Source organism: Microcaecilia unicolor, chromosome 1 (assembly GCF_901765095.1).
Source record: "Microcaecilia unicolor chromosome 1, aMicUni1.1, whole genome shotgun sequence".
NCBI classification, from domain to species: domain Eukaryota; kingdom Metazoa; phylum Chordata; class Amphibia; order Gymnophiona; family Siphonopidae; genus Microcaecilia; species Microcaecilia unicolor.
The window spans coordinates 25,137,990-25,163,901 of NC_044031.1; the positions used below are offsets into that span (position 1 = coordinate 25,137,990).

At 45.5% G+C, this 25,912-nt stretch overlaps 1 pseudogene; it reads left to right on the forward strand.

Annotated features, from left to right (window-relative positions):
* Positions 1–739: 739 nt before the first annotated feature.
* Positions 740–25,583, forward strand: LOC115463652 (annotated as a pseudogene).
* The last annotated feature ends 329 nt before the right edge of the window (positions 25,584–25,912 follow it).

Below are 25,912 nucleotides of genomic sequence, written 5' to 3' on the forward strand. Positions count from 1 at the left end.
TTTGTTACATTTGTACCCTGCACTTTCCCACTCATGGCAGGCTCAATGCGGCTTACATGGGGCAATGGAGGGTTAAATGACTTGCCCAGAGTCACAAGGAGCTGCCTGTGTCTGAAGTGGGAATCGAACTCAGTTCCTCAGTTCCCCGGGACCAAAGTCCACCACCCTAACCACTAGGCCACTCCTCCACTGTTGCTACTATTTGAGATTCTACATGGAATGTTGCTATTCCACTAGCAACATTCCATGTAGAAGTCGGCCCTTGCAGATCACCAATGTGGCCGCGCAGGCTTCTGCTTCTGTGAGTCTGACGTCCTGCAGGATGTCAGACTCACAGAAACAGAAGCCTGCGCAGCCTTCTACATGGAATGTTGCTAATGGAATAGATGTAGAATCTCCAATAGTAGCAACATTCCATGTAGAATCTCAAATAGTTGCAACATTCCAGAATCTCAAATAGTAGCAACATTCCATGTTGAATCTCAAATAGGGAAATGGGACTTGATATACTGCCTTTCTGAGGTTTTTCCAACTACATTCAAAGCGGTTTACTTACCCACAGTCACAAGGAGCTGCAGTGGGAATCGAACCCAGTTCCCCTCAGCCTTGTAAACAGAATCAGCTCCTCTGCTGCCAGTACTGGGCGGGTGCGGCAGGTGGCAGCAGTCACAGTCAGCTCTCCTCTCTCCTGCTTCTCCTCGTCGCCCTGTTCTGTCCCCGCCTCCCTCGATCTCAGGACAGGAGTAGAAGCTGCATCGCAGTCAGTGTTGCTTTGTGCTGAGGTTCCGTCCTTGCTCTTGATTAGTGTCTAATATCATGTCAGCCGGAAAGGAAGCGCATTTGTTCCAGCCCAGGGCAGCGGATCCCTCCGCCTGGCTGGTCCTGGTGCAGCTGCAAAACACGATCAGCAGCAAGTTGGAGCGACTGGAAGGGCGGATCAGCTCCCAGGACAGGAGGATCGCAGCCAACTGCAGACGGCTGGACGCCCTGGAGAACAAGGTGCGACGCTTAGACACTCTGCAAAAAGAAAAAGAAAAGATCCTTAGCCTTAAGGGAAACTGCAGGTCATGTGGCCATCCCTCCCTCTTTGCATGCAGACACACTGCCACTTCTGTGACTTTTCAGTAGGGTGCTTAGTTCTAGTTTAGCAGTGAGGTGCCTTGTTGGGTTCTGCCAAAAAAATGTATGAAGTTAGTCCAATCAAAAAGGTGTCACCTGTTATTTATTTATTAGGATTTATTTACCGCCTTTTTGAAGGAATTCACTCAAGGCGGTGTACAGTAAGAACAGACCAAACATGAGCAATAGGCAATTAGAGCAGTAAAAATATGCAAACAACAATACAAAGTATGGCATGGTATACTACTTGCAATACTTATATATACAGTACTCCTTGCACCTTTAATATCTTAAACTTGTTTTTTATTTTATTACTTGTGCCTAATGCCTCTACCCGCAAAACTCACATTCTCACATTGCATTCACACATATCTCACAGTGTCTTTACATGTTCCCTTGTTAGTTAATTAACCATACTACTTGCAATGACAACACAATATGTACTAGAACATTACAATTGGTAGTGAAGGGTAAGGCAAAGTTGTAACATATAGCTGAGTAAGAAAGTAGGACGAATTAGAAAGTAAGATGATTGATTTGAAGAAAGTTGCACGTGAGGTCAGAGAGATGGTTAAATATTATCTCAGCTAGGGTAGGAGTGGATAAACATGTCCCACTGCAGTATGTGCAGCCCGAGTCAATCCTTGTGTGTGTGTGAGTGAGACTAACAAGTTAGTTACTTCTTCCATTAAAGGCCTGGTTGAAGAGCCAAGCTTTCACCTGCTTCCTGAAGTAGATAGTTTTGTCTTAAGCAAAGCCTTTCAGGAAGTGCATTCAAGAGTGTGGGGTTACCTTTAGCAGGTAGGTTTCCCATGTGCTGCGTCATAAGTACATAAGTATTGCCATACTGGGACAGACCAAAAACCCATCACGCCCAGCATCCTGTTTCCAACAGTGGCCAATCCAGGCCACAGACACCTGGCAAGATCCCAAAAAAGTACAAAACATTTTATGCTGCTTATCCCAGAAATAAGCAGTGGATTTTGCCCAAGTCCATTTTAATAATGGTCAATGGACTTTTCCTTTAGGAAGCCGGCCAAACCTTTTTTTAAACCCTGCTAAGCTAATCGCCTTTACCACATTCTCTGGCAACGAATTCCAGAGTTTAATTACACGTTGAGTGAAGAAAAATGTTCAATTCGTTTTTTTGTCGAAGAATGATCTGATTACATGTATCTGTCTCATTTTGAATAGTGTTATTTTCCATAGCTGGTTAATATGGAAAGAGAAGGTGAGTGAAGGATCAAGCAACACCCCTAGTACACTGGTAAAGCTTTGACCATTGGACAAAGATATTGATGATGGGACCTTGGTTTTTTACGCATTCAATTTCAGTTTATTGGTCAGAGCCCAGGTGCTAACAGCAGTCATGCCGTTCGCTACAGACTGAGTTGTATCGGGATGGTAAGCAAGAGTATCTGGCCTCTCTTACTATTCCCTACACTCCAGTTTGCTGTCTTCGCTCATTGAATGATCACCAACTTATTCTCCCACGCCTATCTCAGGCCAGAAGGGAAAAAACTCGGGATACGGCTTTTTTTCTTCCTATCACCCTTTGTGGAATTCCCTTCCATGTTCTCTTACGAGCAGAGACTTCTTCTGTTTCTCATATCCCTTAAATGTAGTAGAAGGGGTTAAAAATACAGTAGACTTCGACTCTTCCTTTTTTTTTTTTGTTACATTTGTACCCCGCGCTTTCCCACTCATGGCAGGCTCAATGCGGCTTACATGGGGCAATGGAGGGTTAAGTGACTTGCCCAGAGTCACAAGGAGCTGCCTGTGCCTGAAGTGGGAATTGAACTCAGTTCCCCATCAGTTCCCCAGGACCAAAGTCCACCACCATAACCACTAGGCCACTCCTCCACTGTTGCTACTATTTGAGATTCTACATGGAATGTTGCTATTCCACAAGAAGTCGGCCCTTGCAGATCACCAATGTGGCTGCGCAGATCACCAATGTTGCTAGTGGAATAGTAACATTCCATGTAGAATCTCCAATAGTATCAATGCGGCTTACATGGGGCAATGGAGGGTTAAGTGACTTGCCCAGAGTCACAAGGAGCTGCCTGTGCCTGCAGTGGGAATCGAACTCAGTTCCTCAGGACCAAAGTCCACCACCCTAACCACTAGGCCACTCCTCCACTGTTGCTACTATTTGAGACTCTACATGGAATGTTGCTATTCCACAAGAAGTCGGCCCTTGCAGATCACCAATGTGGCCGCACAGGCTTCTGCTTCTGTGAGTCTGAGACGTCAGACTCACAGAAACAGAAGCCTGCGCAGCCTTCTACATGGAATGTTGCTAGTGGAATAGCAACATTCCATGTAGAATCTCCAATAGTATCAATGCGGCTTACATGGGGCAATGGAGGGTTAAGTGACTTGCCCAGAGTCACAAGGAGCTGCCTGTGCCTGCAGTGGGAATCGAACTCAGTTCCTCAGGACCAAAGTCCACCACCCTAACCACTAGGCCACTCCTCCACTGTTGCTACTATTTGAGACTCTACATGGAATGTTGCTATTCCACTAGAAGTCGGCCCTTGCAGATCACCAATGTGGCCGCGCAGGCTTCTGCTTCACAGAAACAGAAGCCTGCGCAGCCTTCTACTGGGAATGTTGCTAGTGGAATAGCAACATTCCATGTAGAATCTCCAACAGTAGCAACATTCCATGTAGAAGTCGGCCCTTGCAGATCACCAATGTGTCCGCGCAGGCTTCTGCTTCTGTTAGTCTGACTTCCTGCACGTATGTGCAGGACGTCAGACTCACAGAAACAGAAACCTGCGCAGCCTTCTACATGGAATGTTGCTAGTGGAATAGCAACATTCCATGTAGAATCTCCAATAGTATCTATATTTTTTTTGTTACATTTGTACCCCGCGCTTTCCCACTCATGGCAGGCTCAGTGCGGCTTACATGGGGCAATGGAGGGTTAAGTGACTTGCCCAGAGTCACAAGGAACTGCCTGTGCCTGAAGTGGGAATCAAACTCAGTTCCCCAGGACCAAAGTCCACCACCCTAACCACTAGGCCACTCCTCCACTCCTTTCCTAGATCTTCCCTGGTTTAAACTTCAGTTTTTAGCTTTGAATTTTCCCTGTTAACCCCTTGACCTTTCCTAGGTGTCCACACCCCTTTACCCTCCTAAGAGTCACTGGATGAATGTTATGTGCATGTGTTTTTCTTTTCTGTAGGTATAACATAGAGTTCTTTTCAATCTTTGAACTTGTTTATTAGTTATGTAAACCACTTTGATTTGTGCTCGATAAGACTGGTAGAACAAATGTTAATCAATGATTTTTTTACTCGTTCCAAAAGTACAAAGACTCAAGGAAGTTACATGGAAATACTTTTAAGACAAATAGGAGGAAAACATTTTTCACTCAATGAATAGTTAAGCTCTGGAACTCGTTGCTAGAGAATGTGGTATCAGCATTTAGGGTATCTGGCTTTAAAAAATTGTTTGGACAAGTTCCTGGAAGAAAAGTCCATAGTCTGCTTTTGAGACAGACATGGGGGGAAGACACTGCTTGCTCTGGGATTGGTAGCCTGGAATGCTGCTACTATTTGAGATTCTGAATGGAATGTTGCTACTCTTTGGGGTTCTACATGGAACGTTGCCACTATTTGAGATCTGAATGGAATGTTGCTACACTTTGGGGGTCTACATGGAATGCTGCTACTATTTGAGATTCTGAATGGAATGTTGCTACTCTTTGGGGTTCTACATGGAATGCTGCTACCATTTGAGATTCTGAATGGAATGTTGCTACTCTTTGGGGTTCTACATGGAATGTTGCTACCATTTGAGATTCTGAATGGAATGTTGCTACTCTTTGGGGTTCTGCATGGAATGTTGCTACTAATTGGGTTTCTACCAGGTACTTGTGACCTGGATTGGCCATTTTGGAAGCAGGATTCTGGACTAGATGGACCATTGGTCTGACCCAGTATGGCTATTCTTATGTTCTTAAGTGTAATTTTTGAGAATTAAAAATGCAGATTTATGATCAGAACATGCCCCTGAAATGCTTCCTCTGCCACCCCCCCCCCCCCCCCACCTTCCCTCCTAGACAACGTGATTTGGATTCTAGATCCGATCAGTTGTCTTTTCAATAGCTTAAAGCAGGTACAGCAGGTATCCCCTGTACTAGAGAGCTTACAGTCTGTGCCTGAAATGATGAAGGGGGAAGAGACTTCCTTGTGGTCACAAGAAGCATCAGGAGAAGAGGATTTGAACCCTGGTTTTCAATCCACTACTCTAACAACGAGGCTCCGAACATTTGGTTGTTGCTCCTTTGACTCGCTTTTCTGTGCGGTTATATAGCTCATTTGTGTAGAAAGCTAAAAAACGTTTTTGTTTGGTAGATTGTGATTTGAGTTTCTGTTGTATTTTGATATATGGTTATAGTTTTTTTTTAGATTGTAAACCACACAGGGCCCTTCTGGGACAGTATTTTCCCAAGACCGGTTTTCAGGACATCCACAATGAATATGCATGAACTTGATTTGCATACACTGCCTCCATTATATGCAAATCTCGTGAATATTCATTGTGTATATCCTGAAAACCTGACTGGCAAGGGGTACTCCAGGACCGGACTTGGGAAACACTGCACTAGGGGATATAGCGGTCATTAAGTATCCTATTAATATTGATATGAATGCTTGTAAGTGGCTGAAAATCCATGTAACCACACTCAGCTGATTTATGTCACAACCCCCTATTCTACATATGAAAGTCTATGCTTTTGAAAGTGTATCTCTTTGCATGCATCTATCCTATACAGTGGTGGAAATAAGTATTTGATCCCTTGCTGATTTTGTAAGTTTGCCCACTGACAAAGACATGAGCAGCCCATAATTGAAGGGTAGGTTATTGGTAACAGTGAGAGATAGCACATCACAAATTAAATCCGGAAAATCACATTGTGGAAAGTATATGAATTTATTTGCATTCTGCAGAGGGAAATAAGTATTTGATCCCCCACCAACCAGTAAGAGATCTGGCCCCTACAGACCAGGTAGATGCTCCAAATCAACTCGTTACCTGCATGACAGACAGCTGTCGGCAAATGGTCACCTGTATGAAAGACACCTGTCCACAGACTCAGTGAATCAGTCAGACTCTAACCTCTACAAATGGCCAAGAGCAAGGAGCTGTCTAAGGATGTCATGGACAAGATCATACACCTGCACAAGGCTGGAATGGGCTACAAAACCATCAGTAAGACGCTGGGCGAGAAGGAGACAACTGTTGGTGCCATAGTAAGGAAAATGGAAGAAGTACAAAATGACTGTCAATCGACAAAGATCTGGGGCTCCACGCAAAATCTCACCTCGTGGGGTATCCTTGATCATGAGGAAGGTTAGAAATCAGCCTACAACTACAAGGGGGGAACTTGTCAATGATCTCAAGGCAGCTGGGACCACTGTCACCACGAAAACCATTGGTAACACATTACGACATAACGGATTGCAATCCTGCAGTGCCCGCAAGGTCCCCCTGCTCCGGAAGGCACATGTGACGGCCCGTCTGAAGTTTGCCAGTGAACACCTGGATGATGCCGAGAGTGATTGGGAGAAGGTGCTGTGGTCAGATGAGACAAAAATTGAGCTCTTTGGCATGAACTCAACTCGCCGTGTTTGGAGGAAGAGAAATGCTGCCTATGACCCAAAGAACACCGTCCCCACTGTCAAGCATGGAGGTGGAAATGTTATGTTTTGGGGGTGTTTCTCTGCTAAGGGCACAGGACTACTTCACCGCATCAATGGGAGAATGGATGGGGCCATGTACCGTACAATTCTGAGTGACAACCTCCTTCCCTCCGCCAGGGCCTTAAAATGGGTCGTGGCTGGGTCTTCCAGCACGACAATGACCCAAAACATACAGCCAAGGCAACAAAGGAGTGGCTCAGGAAGAAGCACATTAGGGTCATGGAGTGGCCTAGCCAGTCACCAGACCTTAATCCCATTGAAAACTTATGGAGGGAGCTGAAGCTGCGAGTTGCCAAGCGACAGCCCAGAACTCTTAATGATTTAGAGATGATCTGCAAAGAGGAGTGGACCAAATTCCTCCTGACATGTGTGCAAACCTCATCATCAACTACAGAAGACGTCTGACCGCTGTGCTTGCCAACAAGGGTTTTGCCACCAAGTATTAGGTCTTGTTTGCCAGAGGGATTAAATACTTATTTCCCTCTGCAGAATGCAAATAAATTCATATACTTTCCACAATGTGATTTTCCGGATTTAATTTGTGATGTGCTATCTCTCACTGTTACCAATAACCTACCCTTCAATTATGGGCTGCTCATGTCTTTGTCAGTGGGCAAACTTACAAAATCAGCAAGGGATCAAATACTTATTTCCACCACTGTATAATAAAAAGCACCTCCAACATTCTGAAGCTGACTCTGTGGCACTGTGGCAGTGTAGGGTTCGTAAGTCTGTAGTTTAGCGTATTATTGGCTCTCACTGTCCCCGCCCTCACGTCGAGGAAACGGAATGCTGCATAGTTGCCAAGCAAACAAATGTGACGTCACAGGAACGAAGAACCAATCAGACAGAACGGAACTTGGAGGAGGGAAGTGGAGTGGATTGAATCTCTAACAAACCATCATATACAGGGAGGTACGAACATCAGTGGAGGCAAGTGCACAGAACGGAAGGGAAGACAAACATATAATCACTTTGTCACTCACACACATCACACACACACACACAATCACTCTGTGTATCTCTCTTACACTGTCTGTAAAACACACTTCCACTCTCAGTCTCTCACATGGGCAACTGTATATTGCATTCTCACGACTAAGGAGCTCTTCTGATGTGATTGTTAAACTGATTGAAGGGCCTGAACAAGGAAAACTTTTACCACGTTGTAACACAGTTTACACAAAAAATATTGTATATAAAGAAATCTTCCACATGTAAACAACAATTATATTCAGAATACAACCGTGGAAACATTAATGGCAGGAACTCATTACATTGCTAGCGCCTGTTTCACTGTGTTAAGAAACGGGCCTTTTTTACTAGTAGAAAATAACATCTTAAATGTAGATATGATATATTCATAAACTGTACGATGTGAACCGTGACAATAACTGGAAATGGGAAATGTGTTACTGTCCAGGACGCCAGTTCTTCCCGCCTGTCGGATTCGGCCCAGTGAATTCTCCTGATGAAACAGTGTTGTGCGTTTCTGGTTTCATTTCAGCTGCGGGTGGCATTTGAGGACGTGGCTGCCTCATTTTCCCAGGAGAAGTGGGAGTATTTAAAAGGAGACCCAAAAGAGCTGCACAGGGAGGCAGTGAAGGATAATTATGAGACCCCGATCTCTCCAGGTAAGGACCACATATCTGCATTTCTGGCAAACGTGGGGTGGATATTTAGCAGGGGATTCATGTGGTGAGATTCCTATCGCACGTAGTTAATATCAGCCCTGCCAATGCAGTCCCGTTCCCCCCCCCCCCCACCCCTGGACATAGGGTTGCCAACTAGATCCAGTTTCGCCTGACAGGGTTGATCCGGTCCTGGCCTTACTCCATTGCATGCTGGGACTTGTGGTCCTGATTTCCCCATTGGATTCCCTAAGAAGAACCAGGGTACAAGTCCCTGTGTGCATTGGGGTAAGTAAAGCCAGGACTGGATCAACCCTGTCGGGTGAATCTGGAACTAGTTGGCAACCCTACATGACACCTAGGGCAGCTTTATGTCTGCAGACCAGGCAGCCCATTGCATCAGCATAGAGAGCTCTGTCTACCAGTTTCCCCGACAGTAAGACCTAGCAAATTTTGTGTTTGAAGGCAGGGCCGCCGAGAGCCGGACAAGGCCCCCCCCCTCCACCCGCCCTCCGTCGCTCCCGGAACTAGCCTTAAACGCCTCCTTTCACCTTCGCAGCAAGCAGCAGCAGGGCAGACCTCTCCTTCCTTCCGTGCCCCGCCCTCGCGGATGTTATGTCAGGCGAGGGCGGGACACGGAAGGAAGGAGTGGCCTGCCCTGCTGCTGCTTGCTGCGAAGGTGAAAGGAGGCGTTTAAGGTTAGTTCCGGGAGCGACGGAAGGCGGGTCGGGCCAACCCCGATCCAACCCCGATGTTTCCCTGAAAAATAAGCCCCTGAAAATAAGACCTAGCGCATTTTGGGGGCAAAAATTAACATAAGACAGTGTCTTATTTTCGGGGAAACACGGTACTGTATTGGGAAGTGCCCCTAAATCTCGGCAGCAGAGAGCAGCCCTCAGCTTCCTGTTCAAGCCTCCCCCCCCCCCACCTTCACAGGCAGCCACTGGGAACAGGCGGGAGAGAGGTGCGTCTGGAGCAGGCAGAGCAGATCAAGAAGAGCCTAAGGTTCCCTAATTCAGGCCCTGCCCTCCTGTCGGGGATAAGAGGGATTGACCTGAAGAAGAAACTGTCTAGGAAAAAGTAGGCCTCTGCTCCCTAAAACTGCCCTTCCTCTCCTCTTCTGTCTGCGAGGAACAGAAGGGGACGGGGAAGTGCAGCAGTGGGCAACAGCAAAAAGGACTAATTCAATTTATGTCTGCATACGTTTTGTTTTTATTGACCCTTCACAGGCAAATATAAAGCAACTGTTTTCCAAGTTCTTTTTTTTTTTAATGTATGTTATTATTTCACATAACAAGTTCAATACAATATCCAATGCTTCCACTTAATGTACAGTCCAAAATGCGCTGTTGACAACAAATGCTACACAACCCCCCCCCACCCCCCCCCCCGCTCCCTACCCCCACCCACCTTTCCTCCAGGGTAACAACAGTCGGACTCAACAGTTCAAACCGACGGAATCCTCCACCTATCAAACGGAGATCCCTCTCCAGTCCATATATATTGTCCACACTTTGAGAAATTTTACCAGTGGAGTGGAGGAGTGGTTAGGGTGGTGGACTTTGGTCCTGGGGAACTGAGTTTGAGTCCCACTTCAGGCACAGGCAGCTCCTTGTGACTCTGGGCAAGTCACTTAACCCTCCATTGCCCCATGTAAGCCGCATTGAGCCTGCCATGAGTGGGAAAGCGCAGGGTACAAATGTAACAAAAATTAAAAAAAAAAATCTGTCCCTGCTTCACAGCTGTCATTTTAGCCATTAAAAAACAGTAATCCACTTTTTTAAAGACTTGATCCAACGTAGGGATCGCTGTTTGTTTCCAATATCTAGCAATTAAAATACGTGCTGCTGTTACTACATGAGAGAGAATACCATGAAATGAGCGACGTATGCCCTCCACTGGTATGTTAAGTAAACAAAGCTCCGGGCTCGGTGTAATTGCTATCCCCAGCTTAGTGTGGAGGTGTGATATTAAGTCTGTCCAGAACTGCTTTATGGTCGGGCAGTCCCACCATATGTGCCAGAATGTACCCCGGGCTCCACAGCCCCGCCAGCAAGTTGAGACCTCTGAAATATATGTGATATTCTGTAGGGGGGTGAGGTACCACTGGTATAACATCTTGTACCCATTCTCCACCAGAGGTGTTGCCACAGAAAAATTCAGTAAAGTTTTATATATACGGGGCCATTTATCCCGCTCATAATGGACGGATAAAAGAGTCTCCCATTTATCAGTATATTGGGACAAGGGGGAAGATTGATGTAAGAGCGCTTTATAAATCCTGGATATGCCACCCCTCCCTGCCCCCGAGCCCATCGCCCGTCCAGTTCTGTTACTGTCAACAATAGCTCGTCTTTAGCCTTAACGGTGCATAAAATCCCTCACCTGCATATAATGAAAATGGTCTCTGTCAGTCAATCCTTACTCCTCTCTCGGAGCCTGAAACGACTGACATTAACTGTTTCCAAGTTCTAAACTTCAGTCAGTAAAGACTTCCAAGTCATACATGTTTCTCATTGTGCCGTCCAGCATCTCCCCATCTCTCTCTCTCTCTTTCTCTGTCATCTGCCATTCCTCTGACCTTCCACCACTCCCTTCTTAAAAAGTTTGATCACTTTAAGGTTACTTGGTACGATGATCCCCAGGTGCTTATGTTTTGATGGATGACAATAGCAGATCCTCTCTCCCCCATCATGTGCTGTTCCTCTGGAAACTTCTGCTATGTGCAGGGCTGCCGAGAGGGGGGGCAGGGAGGGCAAAATTCCCCGGGCCTCCAAGGGGGGCCCAGCGCCGGGGTCTCTCTCTCCTGCTCCTGACGGGACCTGCATGATCGCGTCCCGACAGGAGCAGCAGAGAGAGAACTCTGGTGCTGCAACTGGGCCCTCCTTGGAGTCTGGGGAGGACCCGGAGAAGCACCTCCAGCGCTGCTCTTCTGCCCAGCTGAGCGGCTGCTTTTCCTCTCAGTCGTGCATGCTCAGTTTTGAAAACGAGAATGCCCTGAGAGAAAAAGCAGCCGCAGGGGCAGGCAATCGACAGAACAGCTGTGCTGGAGGAAGACGTCTTCTGCTGGCAGGGCCTCGGGATCCCTGTCAGCTAACAAGGTATTTCAATTGCGGCAGCGATCTGGGGGGATCCGGTGACCTTGCATGGCAGAGAGGGAAAGCTTCGGGGCAGCCGGAGGCAGCTTGTGAAAATGGCTACCGTGACGGGGCCCCTCTGAGAAGGGAAATACATTTTTAAAGAAGATCGGGAAGGGAGAAGGAAACAGACTGTGGTGGGGAGAAGGGGAAGAGATGCCTGGACTGTGGGGTCCCCTGAAGCTGTGGGGCCCAGGGCAGCTGCTCTGCTTGCCCCTCCCCCCCCCCCAACACCGGCCCTGGCTGTGTGTTCTTCTGTGATTGTAAGAGAGAGGTAATTAATTTCTTTTCTATCCCTAGACACAGACCAGAAAAAAAACAATCCCGATATATTATTAAGGATTAAAGAAGAGGAAGAGCCGTATGTCTGGGTTCCCCAAGAGTCAGGAATGAAAGAAATGACTCACTCAGACACAGGTGAGTATTAATATTAATAAATACAGTACAGAGTCAAAGCAGGTTTAATAGCAGGGGTGGCGCAACCTTTATACACAGAGAGCCGCACACAAATAAATTAACAAATGTGCTGTATAATTCACTGTATGGGTAGTGGATGAAATAATCACACAAGGTATGATTTAAATAGTCCTCAATTAAGAACATACATAAGAACATAAGAGTAGCCATACTGGGTCAGACCAGTGGTCTGTCTAGACCAGTATCCTGTTTTCCAAACAGTGGCCAAGCCAGGCTACAAGTACCTGGCAGAAACCCAAATCGTGGCAACATTCCGTGTAGAACCCCGAAGAATAGCAAGATTCTGGAATCCTAAAGAGTGACAAGATTCCATGCAGAATCTCAGAGTTGCAATATTCCGTGTAGAACCCCAAAGAATAACATTATGGAATCTTAGAGTGACAAGATTCCATGCAGAATCTCAAAGAGTAGCAACATTCCATGTAGAACCCCAAAGAATAACATTATGGAATCTTAGAGTGACAAGATTCCATGCAGAATCTCAAAGAGTAGCAACATTCCATGTAGAACCCCAAAGAACAGCAAGATTCTGGAATCCTAAAGAGTGACAAGATTCCATGCGGAATCTCAGAGTAGCAACATTCCATGTAGAACCCCAAAGAACAGTAAGATTCTGGAATCCTAAAGAGTAACAAGATTCCATTCAGCATCTCAAATAGTAGCAACATCAAACATATAAACGGCGAGTGACAATACTCACTCGCAAATGCGCAGTAGAGACGTATTGACACGGGGGTGGGACAGACAGGGAAACTGCGTGAAGGGGAGGGAACCTCCGAGGTCGCCACCGCTACCCCCCTCGAGGTCGCCGCCACTGGTACCCCCCCCCCCCCCCGGAGTCGCTGCTGCCGCCACTCCTCCACCCGGCGGTCTCTTCGCTATTCAACTTACATCTCTGCAGCAGGCAGATCAGCTGAGCTGCCGTTGGCCTTCCTTCCCTGCCTGTGTCCCGCCCTCGCTGACGTTACGTCACACGAGAGCGGGACACAGGCAGAGAAGGAAGGCTGACTGGAGCTCAGCTGATCTCTGCTTGCTGCGGAGATGTAAGTTGAATAGCGAAGAGACCGCCGGGTGGAGGGGCGGCGGGGGCAGCGACCCACCAGCCCGTTTTAACGGGCTCAACGGCTAGTTCCATACTATAAATCCCAGGGCAAGCAATTGCTTCCTATGTCTGTCTCAATAGCAGACTATGGACTTTTCCTCCAGGAATTTGTCCAAACCTTTTTTAAGCCCAGTTACGCTTAAGATTTTGTAGACCTCAATCATATCTCCCCTCATCCGTCTCTTTTCCAAGCTGAAGAGCCCTAACCTCTTTAGCCTTTCCTCATACCATCCCCTTTGTCATTCTGGTCACTCTTCTTTGAACCTTTTCTAATTCGGCTATATCTTTTTTGAGATACAGCAACCAGAAGTGAACGCAGTACTCAAGGTTCAGAAATCTGCATCAGGCATTCAGTAATATATTAATAGTGGGTGGAAAAAGCCTCAGAGAGCTCCAGGGTAACCACTTCAGAGCTAAAAACATCACTGGCAGAAAAACATTCCACATATATAAGTACTACAGTCTACATATGCAATGAAAATTTACAACTTTCTAAACAGATTTCTACACCTTTGAGTATTGCGTTCAGTTCTGGTCACCGTATCTCAAAAAAAGATATAGCCGAATTAGAAAAGGTTCAAAGAAGAGCGACCAGAATGACAAAGGGGATGGAACTCCTCTCGTATGAGGAAAGGCTAAAGAGGTTAGGGCTCTTCAGCTTGGAAAGAGACGGATGAGGGGAGATAAGATTGAGGTCTACAAAATCCTGAGTGGTGTAGAACGAATAGAAGTAAATTGATTTTTTACTCTGTTCCAAAAGTACAAAGACTAGGGGACACTTGAGGAAGTTACATGGAAATACTTTTAAAACAAATAGGCAGAAATATTTTTTCACTCAACAAATAGTTAAGCTCTGGAACTCGTTGCAGGAAGATGTGGTAACAGTGGTTAGCGTATCTGGGTTTAAAAAAGGTTTGGACAAATTCCTGGAGGAAACGTCCATAGTCTGCTATTGAGACAGAGATGGGAAGCAACTGCTTACCCTGGGATTGGTAGCATGGAATGTTGCTACTCTTTAGGGTTCCAGAATCTTGCTACTCTTTGGGATTCTTCATGGAATCTTGCTAGTCGTTATGATTCCGGAATCTTGTTTCTCTTTGAGGTTCTGGAATGTTGTCACGATTTGGGTTTCTGCCAGGTACTTGTGACCTGGCTTGGCCACTGTTGGGAAAACAGGACACTGGGCTAGATGGACCATTGGTCTGACCCAGTATGGCTACTCTTATGTTCGTATATTATATTCTTATGTTCATTCCCAGATTGATTATTGGTTTGGGGATTTGCTCATCTGAAAGAGCAAGTGCCCTTCGGATATGGCTACTAACATGGTCCGACCACGCCCCCTCACAATTGGATATTTAGAACAGAGAGGCATTAGATATTGGCGTCTTAATGATGAGATTTTACAAAGCCCTTCTAATGTGAGTCAGTTTGAGAAAGACATCTTGGAATATGTACAATATAGTGATAAAGGGGAGGTTGACTATTGGCCTTGTGGGAGGGACACAGAACGGTCATGAGGGGAAAAGTTTTGCGTTACAGTCCCAATTAAAGACACAGAAGGAAGCTGCAGAGCGGAATCTCCGCATTCAGGTAGTCGCACTGGAATCTGAAACTAAACACCAAGGGGTGGCTCCTTCTGAGGAGGATGATCTCCATACTCTCCGGATGGAGCTCTGTGCGTTGCAGATGTAGCTGCCAAACCGCTATGAATTTAGCAACAAAGTGAGCTACCTGTTAGCTCATAAACTACAACAAAGAACAGCGTGGTCACACATGAGCTCCATCCAAGATGACACTGGGGCTCTCTATACCAGGATGGCAGGTATATAGGATGCCTTTACAAGGCATTATGAGCAACTGTATATCCCTGATGTCTCCCCCATGGAGGAGGACATTCAGTTATACCTGTCCATTCTTGATTTACCCAGAATCTCGGCTTCAAACTTATGTCTCACCCAATTGAACTGGAGGAAATCATATGGGCTATTAAAAATCTGCATGCTGGCAAGGCCCCTGGACCAGATGGGTTCATCAATAAATATTATAAGTGTTTTGGGAAACATCTAGCTCCATTACTTCTCCAGGCTTTAAATTATCTGGAGTCAGGGGAGTGTCTTCCAAACTTTTGGAGTTTGGCGGCTATCACTGTGGTCCCCAAACTGGGGAAGGATCCCTTGTCATGTGTATCCTACATACCCATCTCTTTATTGAACACAGATTACAAACTTTTTACTAAAATACTGCAGCGAGTTCAACAGCTGCTGCCTTCCCTGATACATGTAGATCAATCTGGTTTTGTGGTCAAGACGGCAAACCTATGGTATTGTTTGCAGAGCTATTCACCTTAATCAACAAGCTCATATAACTAAGGTCCCAATGTTACTCTTGTCATTGGATGCTGAAAAAGCGTTCGACAGGGTTCATTGGCCTTTCTTATTTCTTACCGTGCGCACAGTGGGGTTTCCTGGGAAGTTCCTTACTTAGCTAACTCAGATCTATGCACAGCCTGCAGCTTGTATTAAAATAAATGATATCTATTCATCCCCTACAAACACGATCTGGCAGAAATCACCAATGAAATCAAGCTCAGCTTAAACATCATGAACTCACGGGCAAATGCATTCCAACTAAAACTCAGCACAGAAAAAACTCACTGTCTCATCATCTCATCCCAATACAGTACATACAAACCCACAAACATCAACACCCCAGGTTACACCCTCCCTATCTCAGACAGCCTGAAAATTCTCGGAGTAACAATCGACCGGAACCTCTTACTAGAGAACCAAGCGAAATCCACCATAAAGAAAATGTTTCACTCAATGTGGAGACTCAAACGCGTGAAACCATTCCTCCCAAGGGAAGTATTTCACAACCTGATACTACTACTACTACTATTTAACATTTCTATAGCGCTACAAGGCGTACGCAGCGCTGCACAAACATAGAATAAAGACAGTCCCTGCTCAAAGAGCTTACAATCTAATAGACAAAAAAAAAAAAGTAATCAAATCAATTAATGTGTACAGGAAGGAAGAGAGGAGGGTAGGTGGAGGCAAGTGGTTACGAGTCAAAAGCAATGTTAAATACGTGGGCTTTCAGTCTAGATTTAAAGGTGGCCAAGGATGGGGCAAGACGTAGGGGCTCAGGAAGTTTATTCCAGGCGTAGGGTGCAGCGAGAGAGAAGTCGCGAAGTCTGGAGTTGGCAGTAGTGGAGAAGGGAACAGATAAGAAGGATTTATCCATGGAGCGGAGTGCACGGGAAGGGGTGTAGGGAAGGACGAGTGTGGAGAGATACTGGGGAGCAGCAGAGTGAGTACATTTATAGGTTAGTAGAAGAAGTTTGAACAGGATGCGAAAACGGATAGGGAGCCAGTGAAGCGACTTGAGGAGAGGGGTAGTATGAGTAAAGCGACCCTGGCGGAAGACGAGACAGGCAGCAGAGTTTTGAACCGATTGGAGAGGAGAGAGGTGACTAAGTGGGAGGCCAGCAAGAAGCAGATTGCAGTAGTCTAAACGAGAGGTGACAAGAGTGTGGATGAGGGTTTTGGTAGAGTGCTCGGAAAGAAAGGGGCGGATTTTACGGATGTTGTAAAGAAAGAAACGACAGGTCTTGGCGGTCTGCTGGATATGAGCAGAGAAGGAGAGAGAGGAAGAGTCAAAGATGACCCCAAGGTTTCGAGCTGGGGAGACAGGGAGAATGAGAGAGCCATCAAAAGAAATAGAAAACGGGGGGGGTGGGGGGGTGGGTTTGGGGGGAAAAATGAGAAGCTCGGTTTTGGTCATGTTTAATTTCAGGTGGCGTTGAGACATCCAGACAGCAATGTCAGACAAGCACGCTGAAACTTTGGTTTGGATGCAAGGTGAGATATCAGGGGTAGAAAGGTAGATTTGGGAGTCGTCAGCATAGAGATGGTAGGAGAAGCCATGGGATGAGATTAATGAACCAAGTGAAGAAGTGTAGATAGAAAAGAGGAGGGGACCAAGAACAGAACCCTGAGGTACGCCGACAGGCAGAGGGATAGAAGTAGAAGAGGATCCACCAGAGTGAACTCTGAAGGTGCGGAGGGAGAGGTAGGAAGAGAACCAGGAAAGGACAGAGCCCTGGAATCCATGTGAGGACAGGGTATCGAGGAGTATGCTGTGATCGACAGTGTCAAAAGCAGCGGAAAGATCAAAAAGAATGAGGATGGAATAGAGACCTCTGGATTTAGCCAGTAATAGGTCATTGGAGACTTTAGTAAGCGCAGTTTCGGTTGAGTGGAGAGGGCGAAAACCAGATTGTAGTGGGTCAAGAATAGCATGTGAGGAGAGAAAATCAAGGCAGCGGTGGTGAACAGCACGCTCAAGTAATCAATGGTACTAAGCCACGCAGACTACTGCAACGGAATCTATGCGGAATGCAAGGAACAAATCATAAAGAAACTTCAGACCGCACAAAACACAGCAGCCAGGCTTATATTTGGAAAAACGCGTTTTGAAAGCGCCAAACCCCTACGACAAAAACTGCACTGGCTCCCAATCAAAACCTGCGCAATAGTTCACAAAATGCCAGTCTTTCGGGATGAGGGGCTCACTGTCTACACCATTGTGCGCAAGGCCTATGGTCGAGTGTGGAGTACAGTTGGTCCATCAATAGTCCAGAGCTGAAAGCCATTTGTCAAGCCTTTCTAGCGTTACACAAGATCCTAGAGGGGTGAGCAGTGCGGGTTCTGTCGGACAGTACGACAGCGGTGGCCTATATCAATCTTCAAGGCAGCACTCAGAACAGAGCGTTTGCTTACTAGGCAGCCGTCATTCTGACTTGGGCGGAGCATCATCTTCTGTTATTGGCGGCCCACATCGCTGGCCTGGACAATGTGCATGCCGACTTTCTCAGTCGCCATACCCTTGATCTGGCAGAGTGGGAGTTAGCGACGGAAGCTTTCCGGCAGATTTGCAGCAAGTGGGGCACTCCAGGGATCGATCTCATGGCGTCCAACTCCAATGCCAGAGTAGTCCGGTTCTTCAGCAGAAGGGAGCATGGGTCCGCGGGGCTGGATGCCCTGTCGCAACCATGGCCGCCATCCACACTTCTGTATGTGTTTCCACTGTGGCCTTTGATCGGTCAAATTCTTCAACGGATCCGCCTTCACTCAGGGCTGATGATCCTGGTGGCTCCAGACTGGCCACATCCGTGGTATGCGGATTTGCAGCGACTTCTGGTGGGAGATCCGTTCCATCTTCCTCTCCTCCCAAACCTTCTGCATCAGGGACCTGTGGGTATGGAAGATCCTTGCCGCTTTGGTCTTACGGCTTGGCTCTTGAAAGAGCGAATTTAAGGAAGAAAGGTTATTTTGACGAAGTGATAGCTACTTTGCTGAGAGCTCACAAGCGATCCACGCCTACAGCCTACGCTCGGGTCTGGCGTACTTTTGAAGCGTGGTGTTCAGCGCATGCGTGGTCGCCTATGTGGGCTTTGATTTCCCAGATGTTGGCTTTTTTGCAGGATAGTCTGCAGAAAGGTCTAGCCTACAATTCTCTTCGGGTGCAAGTGGCAGCACTGACGTGTTTTCGAGGCCGAGTGGCGGGTTCGTCGGTTTGCGGCTCATCCGGATGTGGTGTGCTTCTTGCGTGGATGGTTGAAGCTTTGTCCTCCATTGCGTTTTCCGTGCCCTACTTGGAGTTTGCGGCTTGTTTTTGTATGCATTTTAGTTGGTGCCCTTTGAGCCACTTGGTCAGAAAAAGATCTTACGCTTAAGGCAGTTTTTTTGGTGGCCCTGGTGTTGGCGTGTAGAGTGTCCGAGATTTAGGCCCTGTCGTGTCGGGATCCCTTCTTGCAGTTTTCAGAATCCGGGGTCACGGTTCGCACGGTGCCCTCATTTCTTCCTTCATTTCAGAAGGAGGATTGCCCGGAGTCTTTTTGGCAGTTGCGCCTTTTGGATGTCCGGTGCATTCTTTTGCAGTACTTACAGATGTCAAATGAGTTTCGGTGCTCTGATCACTTGTTCGTCCTGTTTTCGGGTCCACAACGAGGTTTTCCAGCGTCTAAGGCCACAATTGCGCGCTGGCTAAAGGAAGCAATTGTTTCGGCTTACCTTTTGACTGGGTGGAGACTTGCCTGTTTTCAGTTTTGGACATCTGTCGGGCGGCGACATGGGTGTGCACCTTTCATTTGCTAAGCATTATCGTCTGGATGTTGCAGCACGGGAGGATGCGCGCCTTGGGGCGGCGGTTCTATCTTGGGGAGCTGCAACTTCCCGCCCGGTTTAGGGAGTGCTTGGGTACATCCCACCAGTTCCTGGATTCATCTGCTGCTGAAGCTAAGGAAGGAAAAATTAAGACATACCTGATAATTTTCTTTCCTTTAGTCGCAGCACATGAATCCAGGATCCCTCCCTGTTGCAGTCTGTGATCAGTTTCAGCAAAATCTGCATTAGACAGTTTGTTGGCTACTCTATTATGAGTATTGTTCACTCCGGTTGAGTGCGTTTCTTTTATTGTGAGTTAAGTGATGTTCCTGTTTCTTTTCTCTGCTTTGGAATTCTTACTATACTAAAGGTAGAAGGACCGGTATACAGAGGGTCAGTGCCTGCTTTTAGTGTTCTCTGTCTCCACCTGCTGGTAGACGGATGCAACCCACCAGTTCCTGGATTCATCTGCTGCGACTAAAGGAAAGAAAATTATCAGGTATGTCTTAATTTTTCCATATTTTGCATAAAGCGCGGGGGGAGATTGGTTTGGAGGAGACTCTTTTAGAAAGGGCATTGTGTGATGGTGCAGAGCGGGGGGGTGTTTCTCATTTTATATTGGGCTTTACTACTGGCCTGCTCTCCTGTGGATTATTACACACAATATTGGGAAAGGGACCTGAGAACAACCTATACGGGGCTGCAATGGGAAAAGTGTTTTAAATTTCTCCTTAAGCTATCTATCGGTAGTGCCTTAATTGAAAATGGATACAAAATGCTATACGGATGTTAATATACTTCGCAGCGTTTGCAGCGTATCTTTAAGATTGGCACAGGATTTGGTAGGCGTAACTGTGGACAGTTTGGAGATATGTTCCATATTTGGTGGTCCTGCCCCTCTCATTCAACCGTACTGGCAGTCTGTCCATTCTTTGATGCAACAAATTATAGGGGGCTCCTATCCTTTGATAGCAGAACATTGTTTGCTCCGTCACAGACCCGTTGGAATACAACCTTCACAACACAGTCTGGCGATTCATCTGTTCACTGCAGCTCGTCTGGCCCTGGCAGCAGCATGGAAGGAGTCCTCGGATCCCTTTACCTGCGTAAAATAGATCATTTGTGTTTGATGTCTGAACTGACAGTAATTAAGAATCTCCAACTCACTAAGTTTCACAAAGTCTGGGGCTCTTATTGAACTGGAAATCTAACCCACAGCGTTTGGAGTGATTGACGTCCGCTTTGGTTTTCCGTTTTCCATTTTTGGTGATTGTACTGGAAGTTTATGGGGTTTTTTTTTAATTCTTTATTTATCATTTTAACATTCATACTATATACTTATGAGTGATAATACACCAAACTGAAATTAAACATTCAAATAAAATAAGCAAATATACAATCCACAGTATTATTCCAAACTAACGACCACAAGTTAAGGTAATCGATCCAAGACATAGAAATAAATCTCCATACTTAAACATTAAGCACACAAATAGAATTAAATCAAAAAGAACAGCTTAATTCCGAGCGGGTAACTCTAATCTGCTATACAGTGTTGCACATGTGACTAAACTTGTACATCAACCTCTTCTCTGCTTAATAAAAAGTCTTCCAATTGTTTTGGGTCAAAAAATTGAAATTGCTTAGACTGAAATTTTATTCTACACACAAATGGAAATCTTAAAAGAAAATGAGTTTATCTTGTTAGGCAGACTGGATGGACCGTGCAGGTCTTTTTCTGCCGTCATCTACTATGTTACTATGTTAAAAGAAAATCTGCGCCTATAGCAATTACAAGAGGACGTAAGGATAAGAACCTCCTACGTCTCTGTTGAGTCTCACAAGCCAGGTCAGGAAAAACTCTAATTTTTGAACCCAAAAATTGGGAGTCCAAATGTCTCAAAGAGAGTCTAAGGACAGCGTCCCTGTCCATCTCTATTGCAAAAGTTACCAAAAGTGTAGTTCTTTGAGTAATAACCTCAAGGGAGGATTCCAGGAATGCCGTGAGATTCAATGCGTCTTGTTGTAAATTACTTGATGGTTTCCCATCAATTTGAATATAATAAGCACGAGTTATAGGCAGCAGAGAATTCGCCGGCATTCCCAGAATTTCCATTAGATATTTTCTAACCATTTGTGTTGGTACCACCAAAGGAGACCTAGGAAAATATATAAACCGCAAAGTTAGTCTTTTAGATTGATTTCCAAGTACTCCAAGCGTCGCAAAGTATAGTTTCTGTCTTTAATTAGGGATTATCCCACAAGATCCAACTTTTTCAGTTTTTTCTGACAGCCTCTTAACCTCAGAGGCTTGGAGTGCACTTGACTGTATCTGGTTCAATGCAGTCTCTGAAAGAATTTTAATAGTCTGATGTTTATGGTTATATATTATGATCTCACTAGGGAGTGGGTTGGGGGGAAGGGGGGAGGGATTGGAGGACTTACTTATCACTGTTGTGGTTCATTCATGTATTGAACGTATATTGCCAATCTTTAATAAAGTTTTTTTTGTTTAAAAAAAAAAATTTGTAACACCTTTTTTCCAGCACCAGAGGCCTTATGAAAAGCAAAATCTGAAAGGCTGTGTAATGACAAAGATGATGGAAGTGCTCATGAGTTTTTGAAATATAACATGCACCCCTTCCTCAGATATGACCGTAGGTCTGAATGCTTGCTGTGACCTCTGAAGGAGGGACCTGGGTGTTCTTGAAATCTCAATACTATAACATCTCTCTTACTGCTTTAATGAAAGCATCATAGCCTACGAAGTTCTCCGCAGATGTGTCTAAAGATATTACACTGGGGATTACACTGGCATTTCATAAAGCTACTGTTTAAGACATATAAAAATTGTGTAAATAGCAGAGATCCCACATGGTTCTTTAGTGTCCGCTGACAAAGGCCAGACACAAAAGAATCGTCCGACCACAAAACCAGATTCTGTCCTTTGATAGCTTTCTGTAGTCACTAACAGCCGACTAACGCCTTCTTTTCATATCCGGCAGATCATGAGGCCATTCAGGAAGAGAAGCAGGAGAAGAATCCGGAAGATCATCCCATAATACTGGAACCAATACCAAGGGAGTCGGGAAATATCTGTGAGAATCTTCCCCAAAGGGCTGAAAGGAGAGAAATCAGCCAAAGTCAGCAGAAATCAGAGAAGGAGCGGAGAAATCCTGCGGGAGAGTGTGGGGAGAAGTGATGGACGGCTCCCAAAGATTCCTGGACACCTGAGACACCACAAGAGAAAGGAGAATGGGAAGAAATCTTTTTTGTGTGAAACCTGCGGAAGACGTTTTGATAGGAAATATTGTCTGTTAATTCACCAGAGAAGCCACATAGGGCACAAACGTTTTCCGTGCTCCGAGTGTGGGAAATGTTTCATACAGAAGTTTATCTTGAAATTGCACCAGAAGATTCATACTGAGAAGAAAACTTTCACATGTATTGAGTGTAAGAAATGTTTCTCTCGCAAGGAATCCTTAGTAATACACCTAAGAACACATACAAGAAAAAAACCCTTTCATTGTTCTGAAGGTGAGGAATCTTACAGGAGTAGGTTTTCCTTAACAAAGCACCAGAAAATGAAGACTGAGAGAACTTGTGTATGTTGTAAAAGTGAAGATCTGTTCCTTCAAAAAGAAAACTTAGTACACCAAAAAGGAGACACAGGAAAGAAGCAATTTAATTGTCCCATGTGTGACAAAAGTTTCATTTATTTATCACAGCTCAGAAGGCACCACCTGACTCACACTGGATTGGCCCGAGAGAAACGATTTCCATGCACCAAATGTGAGAAAAGCTTCATTTACCTGTCTGAGCTGAAAAGGCATCAATTGATACATACAGGAGTGAAACCATTTTCATGCACTGAGTGTGATAGAAGCTTCACTCAGCTATCAAATATGAAAAGGCACCAGAAGATCCATATGGGAGTGAGATAAAGGAAACTGAACACAGGAAGGTGTATATAAATATCTAGGAATGGAGAAAGAAGTGACAATCGATTGTAAATCACTGAGAGAAAAGATCAGTAAAGAATCTTACAGGAGATTACATTTGGTATTGAACAGTGCATTAATGTCGCAGAATAAGACCAAAGCCATTAATCAGCTGACGGTTCTCGCATTCTCGTACAGCTTTCAAATTGTAGACTGGCCTCTAAAAACTCTTTAAAAAAATTGGATATGGGATCAAGAACCACCATACACACTAGGTCAGTTGTAAGGATCAGTGTATGCCAAGACTGTACATTCCCTGAGGCTAAGGAAAAATGGTCCTGATAGAAATAGATTATGCCTTTAGACCTACTGTCGTAGGCCAAAGGGAGCCAAGATAGTGGATGAGAAGGACATTTGAAGCTGAGCTGCAGTGACTTGGACTCTATGCCTAAATGAAAAGGGAAGCTTCAGGGACTACAGCATTCTGCCTCCAGGGTTTGGCAAGCTGTGATTTACTATTCTTAACTCACCCCTCCGGGTGGTTCCATGGCTTGTGAAGTGGGAGAGCACTCGGAAGTGGAGAGTGAAGTATTGTTAAGCACACATGACCCTTCGACAGTGCGGGGATCTGATGTCGAATTGCTTGAAGCTGCTGTGAAGGTGCATTTTGTTCTGTCTTGGCAGTTGCGGGAGGTCTCAGCAAACCACCCCCTTTGCATGTACAGCTGGACGCGTCATCAGATCTATCGACGCCTGATCATGAAGGGCAGTGTGAAAGGGCTGTGACTTAGAGTGATATCCAGAGAGAAACAGGAGACTCCTTTACGTCAGCCCAAGAAACACCAGAGAAGTAGAGGATGACGCACGACTCTCGAGCTGGGAGTTGCAGACTGAAAAACTTTATTGAGTGAGTCAGGGATAGACACTGATTCAGGCACAGGAGGAAGTTTGGCATACCATTGCCGCAGCCCCTGGTGAGGAATAATAGTTATTACACAAGTCCATTTGGTTAGCGGTAGACTCCTTGCATGAGGTATGTGCAGGTTTTCTCACCACCTCAACACAGTATAGTGCTAACAAGGTAGAATACAAAAAAACCTGGCTGTATCGGTTGAGCAAGTTAAGGCAACTCGGGCCACATTTGCTGAGGATAAAATGGTGACTCCTAGAAAATTAGAAACTCTTCATAATTACACATATCATAATCTGAAGCAAAGGGTATTGAATTTTCCTGTGGTTCTTACTGCCTCCCCTAAAGATCTATTTTTACATGAGATATCCAGAGACGGGGCTTTCTCCCTTACAAAAGGGTTACTGTATTCCAACTTTAGCTACTAGATATTGGGGAGGATTTGAACAGCCTGTGTTCATCGATCCACAGGAGATTCAGAACTTGACTAAAGTATTGGAAAGATCTGACAATGTTGTTATTGAAAGAAAGGTGCTTTTGATGCCTTTTGGTTTTGTGGTTTTTTTTTTACAATATAAGGATGCTTTGTTGTGACTATTTATAGAGCTCGTAACTCTGTTGTTTTTTTTTTTTTTTTTTTTTAATGTTTCCAGAATTACCAGGACAGGAGAAGGAGGGAGCTTTTGTTACTGTGTTCAAAAGTTTTAGCTACTGGAGCATGTTTTCAACTCCACCTTCTCTGTAAATATATGCATTGTTTGAATACTACTATTGTGTGTTTTTTGAACCCCTTTCTGGATTCTATTGACCATAGTTCAGAGATTTAAATTTATGGGATGAGATTTCCTTCTCCAGTTTTCCTTTTTCTTTCATGTATCTTCCGCTGCTGTCTTTCTTGGCTTCCTGTGTTGGGCTGTTATGTAGTATGGAAGTGTGAGAATGTTTCTTTCTAGTAATTTCTCATTGCCTAATTTTTCTATCTTTTACTGTTTTCTTCTTCAAACTGTTTGATGGAGCTTAAAGCCCACACACGCGGGTGCCTTCTCGCCAGCCCGAGGCATGTGTGGGACCCTCACTCGGATCAAACAGCATACTAAAGAATACAACTCCTAGGGCAGGTGGAAGAGGGTATGTGAGAATGCTAGTGTTCTCGGAGAACATGTGCTAAAGGTAAGTAACTTTTACGTTCTCCAAGGACAAGTAGGAGGGAATCCCTAGCTACCAGGGTCGCAAAAACAGCAAATCATGGTCAACAGGGATTTGCAACAGCAAGGCCAAGCGGAAAACAGACTGTTGTGAAAATGCAGCCTGGAACAGAAAAGAATGGGCCTAGGAAGGTGGAGTTGGATTCTAGACACCAAATAAATTCTGCAGGACTGTCTGACCAAACCGACTGTCGCATAGGGTACACTTCTCCAGGCAGTAGTGAGATGTGAGCGAGTGGACCAAAGACCACGTTGCAGCCCTGCGAATCTCTTCAATGGAGGCTGAGCTCCAGTGGGCTACCGACGCAACCATGGCTGTGACATTGTAAGCTGTGACAAGACCCTCCAGAGTCAGGCCAGCCTTGGCTAGCGGACTGCATCTCTTTCACTTATGGCCAATTGGAAAGAATGCGTTTCCCGATGGTTGCCCCCATCCTGTTTAGGTCAAAAGAAACAAAAAGCTGGGTGGACTGACTATGGGCTTTAGTCTACTCCAGATT